Raw genomic sequence first — 12346 nt, 5'->3', positions numbered from 1 at the left:
TTACACCTCTTCTCGTCCTCCGTTTTAACCGCAGCTTCTCATTCTATACCCCAAACTTTGGGCAGGCATTCTCAGAAATGCGTGCCTTGGTGGTCTCCTGCTTGTGCTCGTGCAGTACGTTTGAAACGCGCTGCCTGGGGCAGGTACCGGTACAATAGAACCACAGAGAGACTCCTTGATTTTAAACAGAAGCGTGCGATCGCTCGCCGTGTCATCCGTGACGCTAAACGCACTTGCTGGCGAGATTATGTCTCCACCATCACCTCTGCTTCCTCTATGAGTGCAGTCTGGAAAAAAGTATGAAAACTGAGTGGTAAATATTCTCCTGACCCGGCTCTGTTCTGCGGGTTGCCGGTGTTGATATAGCAAACCCACTAGATGTTGCCAATGAAATTGGCAATCATCTGGTCCGTATTTCTCAGGGACTCCATCTATGCCCCTCATTTCTTTCCTCAAAGTCTGCCAGAGAGTTAGCACCCTTGGACTTTTCTTCTCTCAAAGAAGAACAGTATAATGTGCCTTTTACACTTCAAGAACTGGAGGCAACACTCTCAGCTTGCCGATCATCTGCAGCTGGGCCCGACGACATTCATATTCGTATGCTACAACATTTACATCAGTCAGCCCTTGCAGTCCTATTACGCCTTTACAATCTTATTTGGTCACAAGGAGTTCTTCCACAGCTGTGGAAATCCGCCATTGTTCTCCCTTTCCGCAAACCAGGCACTACGGGACATGAAACCTCCCACTATCGTCCCATTGCTCTTACCAGTGCAGTTTGCAAAGTAAAGGAACGCCTAGTAAATAGACGTTTAGTGTGGTATTTAGAGACACATAACAGTCTCTCCACTCGTCAATATGGCTTTCGTAAGGGATGTTCTACCATAGACCCCTTACTATGCTTGGATACGTATGTTCGTAATGCCTTTGCGAATAACCACTCAGTTATTGCCATATTTTTTGACCTTGAGAAGGCATACGACACAACTTGGAGGTATAATATTTTAGCCCAAGCCCACTCCTTAGGCCTTCGAGGCAATCTACCATCCTTCCTTAAGAACTTTTTAACTGACAGGCATTTCCGTGTTCGGGTTAATAATGTGCTCTCCCCGGACTTTATCCAAGCTGAAGGTGTCCCCCAGGGATGTGTTCTGAGCACAACACTTTTTCTCCTTGCTATTTAATGATTTGGCCTCTAGTCTTCCATCAAATATTTGGTCATCACTCTATGTTGATGACTTCGCTATTGCCTGTGCAGGCGCTGACTGTCACCTCATTACAGTTTCTCTCCAACATGCAGTCGACCGTGTTTCCAATTGGGCCACCACATGTGGGTTTAAATTTTCCAGCACTAAAACCCACCAAATTACTTTCACTAGACGCTCTGTCATCTCCGATCATCCTTTGTACCTCTATGGCTCCCGTATCCCTGAACGTGATACAGTCAAGTTTCTGGGCCTCCTCTTTGATCGTAGGTTATCCTGGAAACCTCACATTACCTCTCTGAAGGCAACTTGTCACAGCCGGCTGAACCTTCTTAAAACCCTTGCTCATCTTTCATGGGGAGCTGATTGTCGAACCCTCCTCCGCCTACATTCCACCCTTATTTTATCGAAACTTGATTATGGTGACCAGATCTATTCAGCGGCATCTCCTGCTACTCTCTCTAGCCTTAACCCCATTCATCACCAAGGATTACGTTTATGCCTTGGTGCTTTTCGCTCTTCCCCTGTCGAGAGCCTCTATACAGAAGCGAACGTTCCATCCTTATCCGATCGCCGTGATGCCCATTGCCTGCGCTACTATGTACGCTCTCATGATCTCCGCAATCCTTTCATTTATAGAATGGTCACTGATATTAGTAGACATTCTTTATTTGTTCGCCGCCCCTGTTTACTCCGTCCCTTCTCTCTTCGCCTTCATTCGCTCTTGTCTTCTCTTCAACTACCACCTTTGTATGTACGTGTAGCATCTCACTTTTCCCTACCCCCCTGGGAAGTTCCAGCTGTTCGAGTCTGTTCTTTCTCCCTCCCTTGCTCGAAAGCCCAACTGTCTACGGTCGCTTCCCGCTCTCTTTTTCTTGACCACTTTCACTCTCATTCTCATGCCATTGCCGTGTACACAGATGGCTCTAAGTCTTCTGACGGCATAGGATTTGCAGCAGTGTTTCCGGACAGCATCGTACAAGGGCATTTACTATCTTCGGCTAGTATTTTTACTGCTGAATTGTACGCCATCCTTACAGCACTTATCCGTATTGCATCTATGCCTGTGTCATCATTTGTGGTTGTCTCAGACTCCCTTAGTGCTTTACAGGCTATACAAAAATTTGATACACCTCACCCCTTAGTCCTCCGTATCCAACTTTGGCTACGCCGCATCTTTACCAAGCATTAAGATATTGTTTTTTGTTGGGTCCCTGGTCATGTTGACGTACAGGGCAATGAACAGGCAGACACTGCTGCGCGGTCAGCAGTACATGACCTACCAGTTTCTTATAGAGGTGTTCCATTTACGGACTATTTTGCTGCAATATCTTCCCACCTTCACACCCGTTGGCAACAACGTTGGTCTACTATGCTCGGCAACAAACTTCAATCTATTAAACCGAGTATAGGTTACTGGCCGTCTTCTTATCACCAGTGTCGAGGTTGGGAGACTACTCTCTCCCGTCTTCGCATTGGCCATACTCGTCTTACTCATGGATATCTCATGGAGAGGCGTCCTGCTCCTCTCTGTGAGAATTGCCAAGCTCCATTATCAGTCAGCCACATTCTGTTGGACTGCCCACTTTATCAACGAGCACTCAGAATTTACCTCTGTCGTCGTCTTCGCTCCGCTACTCTCTCTTTACCTTCCCTTCTCGCTGATGGACCCACCTTTCATCCGGACTCTCTCATTGACTTTTTGACAACAACTGACTTACTTCACAAATTCTGATACCTTCAGCCCTTTCTACTTCAATCTCTTGCTACCCTCTACCCCCGTACTATCCCCTGCCCCGCTGTTTTCTGTAACCTGCTGATCATCCCTCCTCCCTTCTGCCATCCAATACCCTCGCTTCCTTCCCTACCCTGCAGCGCTGTATAGCCCTTGTGGCTTAGCGCTTCTTTTTTATTATAATAATAATATGGACAGTAAAGAGCATTATGTTTCATACTGAAGAGATTGAGTGTTATGAAAGTTATAATTAGGTAAGCTGAAGAAGGGTTGTTTGGATGGTTTGATTATTTAGAAAGAATGGAAGTTAGGCTGACTAAGATGGGTGTATATTTCTCAGATGGATGAAAGGTGCTGTAAGGGTCATCCCGGAAAGGGTTAGAAGATTTCAAGAGGAAGGGGCATGTGTGTGAAATCTGAGTGGAGACAAATGATTTGGGATTTAGAAGTTTTTGGAGTGTGAACAGTAACAGTTGTGAAGGGATTCAAGAAAATGTCTTGCCCAAGCTTGAATCCTGGAAGTGGTATGTATAGCATCTACACTTTATCATCACCTAAACCCACTAAATATGATAAAGATGCCTTCAACTCGTATAATACAGTCAGAAAATATTAAAAGTTTTGCTTTTCACTCTGCCTGACAAGGTTGATCTGTATCAATTCTTAAAAAACCACTGACAAATCAGGGCATATATGAACATGACCTACTTCAAAATGTGTTACATCCATCCAAAAACTTTGAATCAAACTTATGATTCTCCACATTACCTAAACCTGCGTGCATATACAGTGAACAGCGCTAGGATAACCTCCTTGTCACAAGATAAGATTCTTCACATCTGAGGGTGTTCAATATTCTGTACAGTATTGCATTACTGAGTAAGTCAGTGTTATTCTTTGTTTCTGTGCTCACTGACAGTCCCACCTTAAGTTTATATCTTCTATGATTTAAGTGACATACTGGTGGATATGACCACTGCTCACCCTTGCTGTGTATTTTGAGTAACTAGTATAGGGTTAGCACTTACATGAATATAACAACTTCGGTTGTGTTTTGTGGCCACAAATCTCTCCTGAAGTGTTGTGTTGCTATTGTAGGTTGTCATCATCATAACTTTTTATATACCTATGCTGCATTAATTTTATAAGCTATCTATACAAATACATACACATAGGTACTGTACCCTTCATGATGGTTTCCAAAAGTTATGGACAATCATAGACACAAAAGCAGTAATTGGAAACATTGTGTGAATCTAGTTTCCAATTACTATACAAGTTGTGGATATTCCCATGTCATATAGTGTTACAAACAGACAATGCTTCAATAGGAAGGTGATGACGACGGCCAACAAGGACAAGTGTGAATTAGAAACACACAATGAGCTTCATTAAGCTAGAGAAAGCTCCCTCCTGAATGAGACGTCTAAAATAATCTTGCTCTTCATTATGTAACTTTGTATTCTAAGGTAGGAAGACTTTTTTTTTTTTGTAATGTATGCAAGAAAAGGATTGCTTAGTTGAATTGTGTGTATTTTATGGGATGATCTGATTAGGTTAAATTCCTTATACTGCTGATAAATGTATGCACATGCACATGTTCACATGGGTCATGAATATTACTGCACTTGCTTCTCTTATTATTATATTCTTGGAGGAAATGTTTAACATACCGCACTTGGGAAATGGGAGGCACTCAAATTTGATTAAAGGGGGGGTTAGCTCTAATTCCTTGGATCAAGAGTCCTCTAACAAAAGGGCACTTCTCTTGAAGAGGGACTGCTCAGGGCATAGCATTAAAAAGAGGCTATTTCATACATTCCCAACACTTAGTGGAAGTGAATGTTTTCAGATATTTGGGAGTTGATGTGTTAGCGGATGGATTTATGAAGGATGAGCTTAACCATAGAATTGATGAAAGAAAAAAGGTGAGTGGTGCATTGAGGTATATGTGGAAACAAAAAAATTATCTTTGGAGGCAAAGAAGGGAATGTATGAAAGTATAGCAGTACCAACACTCTTATATAGGTGTGAAGCTTGGGTTGTAAATACTGCAGTGAGGAGGCAGTTGGAGGTTGTGAAGATGTCCTGTCTAAGGGCAATGTGTGGTGCAAATATTACGCAGAAAATTTGGAGTGTGGAAATTAGGAGAAGGTGTGGAGTTAATAAAAGTAATAGTCAGAGGGCTGAAGAGGGGTTGTTGAGGTGGTTTGGTCATTTAGAGAGAATGGATTAAAGTAGAATGACATGGAGAGCGTATAAATCTGTAGGGGAAGGCAGGAGGGATAGGGGTCGTCCTCGAAAAGGTTGGAGGGAGGGGGTAAAGGAGGTTTTGTGGGCGAGAGGCTTGGACTTCCAGCATGCATGCGTGAGCGTGTTAGATAGGAGCGAATGGAGACGAATGGTATTTGGGACCTGATGAGCTGTTAGTGTGAGCAGGGTAATATTTAGTGAAGGGATTCAGGGAAACTGGTTATTTTTATATAGCCGGACTTGAGTACTGGAAATGGGAAGTACAATGCCTGCACTTTAAAGGGGGGGTTGGGATATTGGCAGTTTGGAGGGATATGTTGTATATCTTTATACGTATATGCTTCTAAACTGTTGTGTTCTGGGAACCTCTGCAAAAACAGTGATTATGTATGAGTGAGGTGAAAGTATTGAATGATGAAAGTATTTTCTTTTTGGGGATTTTCTTTTTTTTTGGGTCACCCTGCCTCGGTGGGAGACGGCTGACTTGTTGAAAAAAAAAAAATCCCCTCAAGAGAGATGATGACAGTGAAGTGTTTTTGATCCAAGGAATTGGACTTGACCTTCCCTCAGATTAAATTTGATTGCTTCCCAGTCCCCAGGTATTATATGAGCCCTGTGGGTTTAGTGCTCCCTTGTATGTGATAAACTTGATCTGAGGAACTGGATTTATCTTCCCCATCATTGGATCAAATTTGAGTCTTTCTCATTTTCCAGGTATTATACATGCCATATGGGTTTAGTGCATCCCCCCAGATTGCAAAATCCTGTGCCTTGAATAATATTTTTCCCAGTAATAAAATAAAATGATAGATATATTGTCATCTCCCTTTGTGTGTCGTGGTTGTGCACTTCAATTTTTCCCAGATGTGTAGAGAGATGAGGTTAATTTTTGGCTAAATGTTTTAAATGTATTAACTGAAGTTTAGAATGGAAGATTAGTCTTAGAAACAATGCTGATTTTCATGCTAAGTAGACAAAGACTGTCAATAAAGTGTTTGTATAACACCATTTATGTCAGACTATCATCATTCTCTCCCCAGGTAACCTTTATCACTTGTAAAGAAATATATATTCTTACTGGATGATTGAAGATGTTCCTGTTGAGTTAATCATTCTCAAGGCCTCTAATCTACCACTGAATCTTCTACACGAGTTTTTAAATTTTTTAAGTGACTATAATAATAATTTGAATAACACCTTTTATAGGCAGTTTCTTGATGCAGGTGAAGGGCATGAGATACCCCCTTTTCCCAACCTCAGATTAAACCTAGTTACCTAGAATCATAGTAGGTTTTGTAATAACAGACCTGGTTTAAGCTGAAAAAATAGGGATGTGATTGTTTAATGCTACACACAAAAGGTATAAATACTGTATGCCACACCGATAGCCAACAGGAAAGTGAGCAGAATTTCTATGTACATAAGGAAAATCTAAATTGTTCCATCAGAAACAATACAAAAGTAGGAATGACAGATGTGGAATCTGTTTGGCTTCAGTTTCTTGAAGATAATGAAAAGCTGACTTCAGGAAACATCTGTGGGATGACTTCAGGAAACATCTGTGGGATGACACTGTTAAGGTATTAAAGACACAAGAATGTTATTTTTATGGGAGAATTTTTACCTTAGCAAACTAACTGGAGCATTTTGACAGGAAATCTAGGCCATAGTAACTGCACAGACAAAGAACATTATCCATGGAAACAAAAAGAGATGAATGTATGAGAGTATAGTCATACCAACACTCTTATATGGGTATGCAGCATAGGTGGTGAATGTCACAACAAGGAGAAGGCTGGAGGCGGTGGAGATACCGTGTCCGAGGGCAATGTGCAGTATGAATATAATGCAGAGAATCCATAGTTTGGAAATTAGGAGGAGGTGTGGGGTTAATAAAGTATTATCCAGAGGGCTGAGGAAGGATTGTTGAGGTGGTTCGGACACTTAGAGAGGATGGAATGAAGTAGTATGGCCTGGAGAATGTATAAATCTTTAGTGGAAGGAAGGCGGGGTAGGGGTTTGCCTAAGAAAAGTTGGAGGGAGGGGGTAAAGGAGGTTTTGTGTGCGAGGGGCTTGGACTAATAGCAAGCATGCATGAGTGTGTTAGATAGGAGCAAGTGGATACAACTGATTTTTAGGACTTGATGTGCTGTTGGAGTGTAAGCAAGGTAACATTTATGAAGGGATTCATGGAAGCTGGCAGGCCGAACTTGAGTCCTGAAGGTGGGAAGTACAGTGCCTGCGCTCTGAAGGAGAGGTGTTAATAAGTTGCAGTTTTATAACTGTTTTGTAGGCATACTTTTGGCAAGACAGTGATAGTGGATGGTGGTGAGTGTTTCTTCTTTTCTGGGTCACCCTGCCTTGGTGGAAAACGGCTGATGTGTTAATAAAAAAAAAATATAAAAAATAAAGCAACTTTGTAGAAATAGACCAGGACTACTTTTTAAAAACAGCTTGTTAGAAACAATTGGGGGAAATAACCTACTTGACTTGATTCTGGCATACAAGGATTCTCTGATAGTCTTGAGGTTATTGAAGAGCCTGGAGTAACAGATCACAAATTACTTTTAATATCTCATGAAAAACAAACAAGATAAGGGCCTAAGACATTACCCAAGTAGTCTAAACCAGGATAACATGATTAGGGATTATCATGTGGATAGCTGGACGGATGGTGGTGATGGACGAACCTAAAGAGTTTCTTTAAGGTATGTAGGAATAAGAATAGAGGAAAAGCTATGTTCAGTTAAATGTAAATAAGTCAGCTTACTGTCAGTGACAAAGAAATGTGTATCATTCTCAATCTTAGCAATCAATTATACAGATCGCTATGAGAATAAATTATACATGACCTGGGTCCTGTGGTTGATAGCCAAGCTCACTGCCACAGAGCTACCAGTAAGCCAGGATTAGAAGGCTCAACCCTGGGAGCACTAGGGTCGACCCAGACACCACAAGGTTTGACTCAGGCACCTCTGCAGTTTCTCCACATTATCATAGTCTGGAGTCTACTTTTCATTAATAATATAATTATCCTTAAAGCAGACATACTCATTAAATGAGAGAAGGGATGCTGATAAAGGGCCTTTGTTCTGAGGAACTGATCTCTCCTACCTCAGATCAAACCTGATTATAGTAGATATAAATATAGGAATTGTAACCAGAGCTTTGTGTCATTCTTTTCTTCTTCTGATGACCAGAGCTTTGGTAAGATGGGTAAGGAAGAAGGATGGGTAAGGATAGAAATATTGGAAAAGGGTGGGAGGGGGGAGAGAGGTAGGATATAAAAGGTAAGTGGTCCAACCACTTTGGTGTAATTTAAAAAGTGTATGTGAGATAATAAGATATTCTTAAAGGGGTATAATACTAATCCATCAGAGTCACATAGATATAACAGATATATAAGTACATGACTCTGAATTGGTAGTAAATATACAAGTTGCAATTTTTTTTTTTTTTTTTTTTTTTTTTTTTTTTTTTTTTTTTTTTTTTTTTTGCACAACAGATATTTAAGCAACAATGAAGGCAATAATTTCCTGGCCAGTTTATAAAGAATTACTTGACAATGGCTTCTTACAGGTGGTGTCCTGCCATAGTAAATATAGCATAACTTTTACAGTAGATTGTTATATAAGATGTCTCCCTAATTGGGGGCGATGATTTTCTCAGTAAACATAGAAGGGTTCTGGTGTTATCCAATCTTCTTCTTCAGGGAGGTTGCTCAATATCATGGGTCGATGGTAATCATCTTCATGGATAAAACGACCCCCATTGCCTTCGCTACTATGTACGCTCTCACGATCTCCACAATCCTTCCATTTATAGAATGGTCACCGATATTAGTAGACATTCTTTATTCGTTCACCGCCCCTGTTTGCTCCGTCCCTTTTCTCTTCGCCTACATTCACTCTTGTCTTCCCTTCAGTTACCACCTTTATATGTTCATGTAGCATCTCACTTTTTCCTACCCCCCTGGGAAGTTCCAGCTGTTCGGGTCTGTTCTTTCTCACTCCCTTGCTTGAAAGCTCAACTGCCTACGGTGGCTTCCCGCTCTCTTTTTCTTGATCACTTCCACTCCCATTCTCATGCCACCGCTGTGTACACAGATGGCTCTAAGTCTTCAGACGGCATCGGATTCGCAGCAGTGTTTCAGGACAGCATCGTGCGGGGGCATTTACTATCTTCGGCTAGCATTTTTACTGCTGAATTGTATGCCATTCTTGCAGCACTTATTCGTATCGCATCTATGCCTGTATAATCATTTGTAGTAGTCTCAGACTCCCTTAGTGCTCTACAGGCTATACGAAAATTTGATACATCTCACCCCCTAGTTCTCCGTATCCAACTTTGGCTACGCCGTATCTCTACCAAACATAAAGATATTGTTTTTTGTTGGGTCCCTGGTCATGTCAACATACAGGGCAGTGAACAGGCAGACACTGCTGTGCGGTCAGCAGTACATGACCTACCAATTTCCTATAGAGGTGTTCCATTTCTGGACTATTTTGCTGCAATAGCTACCCACCTTCGCACCCGTTGGCAACAACGTTGGTCAACTCTGCTCGGTAACAAACTTCATTCTATTAAACCGAGTATAGGTTACTGGCCGTCTTCTTGTTATCAGTGCCGAGGTTGGGAGACCACTCTCTCCCGCCTTCGCATTGGCCACACTCGTCTTACTCATGGGTATCTCATGGAGAGGCACCCTGTTCCTCTCTGTGAGCAGTGTCAAGTTCCAGTATCGATTAGCCACATTCTGTTAGACTGCCCTCTCTATCAACAAGCACGCAGAATTTACCTCCAACGTCGTCTTCGTTCTACTACTCTCTCTTTACCTTCCCTTCTTGCTGATGGACCCTCCTTTAATCCTGACTCTCTCATTGACTTCTTGACAACGACTGATTTACTCCACAAACTCTGATGATACTTTTTGCACTCCCCTCAGCCCTTTCTAGTTCAGTCTCTTGCTGACCTTTACCCTTTCACCATCCACTACCCCGCTGTTATCCGTAACCTATTACTCATCCATCTCCCTTTTGCCACCTGATGCCCTCGCTTCCTTCCTGCCCTGCAGCGCTGTATAGTCCTTGTGGCTTAGCGCTTCTTTTTGATTATAATAATAATAATAATGGATAAAACGACTGACCCTCTGTGGGAGAGTCATTCTTTGAGTCCTGTGAGGAGGAGTATTGATGATATAATCCGTGGTATTTACAACTTGTATAGGATGTTCTCTATCTGGCATGTATAGTTCTTGCATTGAATAGAGTTGTTTCTTTTTCAGGGTGTCAAGGCGTACATTTAAGGCAGTTATATCTTGTACATGTAAATCTGCCATTTTAACTGTCTCTCCTCCTGGTACCCGTAATGAAGCAAAGAGCTCTATTCTGGACCCGTTGCAACCGTAGCATGTTGGTCTTTGTTGTTAATGACATTGGGACACATGGGTATTCGAGTATAGGTCTTATTATCATTTTATACAGATGTTTTTTGACGTGTGGAGGGGCTTGATTGAATCGAAAGAGACTGCTAAGACCGGCTTTGGCTATGTTGATCTTTTTAGTTACATGAGATGTTGAGTGGAGCAGCCTGTCTATTTCATATCCCAAGATCTTGTTAGGGTTTCTAATGGCTACAGGTGTACCTCTGATGGAGATAACCCCTTTATCTTCAATTGTTGATGCAAAACATCCTATCGTGCTAACAAGGACTTTGTCAGGATTAGTCGTAATTCTCCATTTCTTTTCCCAATTAGATGTTTGACGAAGTTCAATATTCATTTTTTCTATGACTCTCTCATACTTGTATTTTCCTGTTACCGGAGTTGATGAGACGACATGAATAACATCATCTGCAAACTGTGTTATAATTGTATCATTAAACTCTGGTTGAGGAAGGTCATTCACATAAATGTTGAACAGAATTGGACTAAGACAAGAACCTTGTGGGACACCAGCTGTTGGTATAAAAGGCTCTGTCGACCTGCCATGAAAGGTGGGAATGATTTTTCTTTGGGTTAAGAAATTATATATTAATCTGAGAAAAGTCCAGTTATGGTCTGGTAGGTCAATGAGTTTGTATACAAGACCATCATGCCATAAGCTATCAAAAGCTTTATGAACTTCTCTGGTGGCAATTAGGGCAAGATTGCCCTGATGTTTTAGACTTGCTACAGTATCGAAAATAACATTTATTGCATGATTGGTACTTCTATGTGTTCTAAAGCCAAATTGTTTTTCAGTGAAAAGGTGATTAAACTCCATATAGTAGTTCAGTCTGTTAGAAATGATCTTCTCAAGAACTTTTCCAGTGACTTCAAGTAAAGATATAGGTCTATAGTTCCCAGGTTGGTGAATGTCTTTATTGGGCTTAGCAAGAAAGATCACCCTAGCAGTCTTAAAAACCACTGGAAAATGTCCTGAGGCCAAGATGGCATTAAAGATATTAACCAAAGACTGTTTACGATTTCTGGGTAGGAACTTTATTTGTTTCATTGTTATTCCAGAGAGACCAGGGGCTCTATTTCACATTCTTCCAATAACCTGACTCATCTCGAGTAATGTAATAGGTCTAGTAAGCGGGTGGGCGTCTTCAAGAGTTGATGTATCGATGGAAGGTAGTGGTTGTAGATCATCTAAGTTCTCATTTCTCCATTCATTTACCAACTGATAGTGATTATTGTTAAATCGACGACTGTTATTGTGGGAAAGAATTTTCTCCCATACATCACCCATCAAATTAGCCTGGTCCTGTGGATCATCAAGTTTAATCTCAACATCTTCATCATCCTCATCAGTGAAGGTATGAATTAGGTAGCCTTGTGCTTTGCCCCTAACAGTTGTCGGATCTTACTCCAAAATTTTGCTGGCTCATGTTTATACTGATTAGCTTGAAGAACTAGCAATTTCCATAAGTCCCTTTTGTGATGACTAATCATGTTAATTAATTCTTGCCTCAATCTGTGCAATGTAGCTACTGGTGGTTGTCGCGTTTGAAGATGCCTTCGACATTCTGCTTGATAATTTCTTAAAGCGTCTCTAATTTCCCTAGTAGGTTTATATTGTTGATAGATCTTTGTACATGCTCTCGCGCTACCGTCCACAGGATGGATATGGGGTGCACAATAAACTAGCCACTTCGGTGGCAAAATCTA

The sequence above is a fragment of the Cherax quadricarinatus genome, chromosome 20, assembly GCF_038502225.1.
Source record: "Cherax quadricarinatus isolate ZL_2023a chromosome 20, ASM3850222v1, whole genome shotgun sequence".
Lineage (NCBI taxonomy): Eukaryota > Metazoa > Arthropoda > Malacostraca > Decapoda > Parastacidae > Cherax > Cherax quadricarinatus.
The sequence above is the reverse complement of the archived record's forward strand: the minus strand, read 5'-3'. Positions refer to the sequence as shown.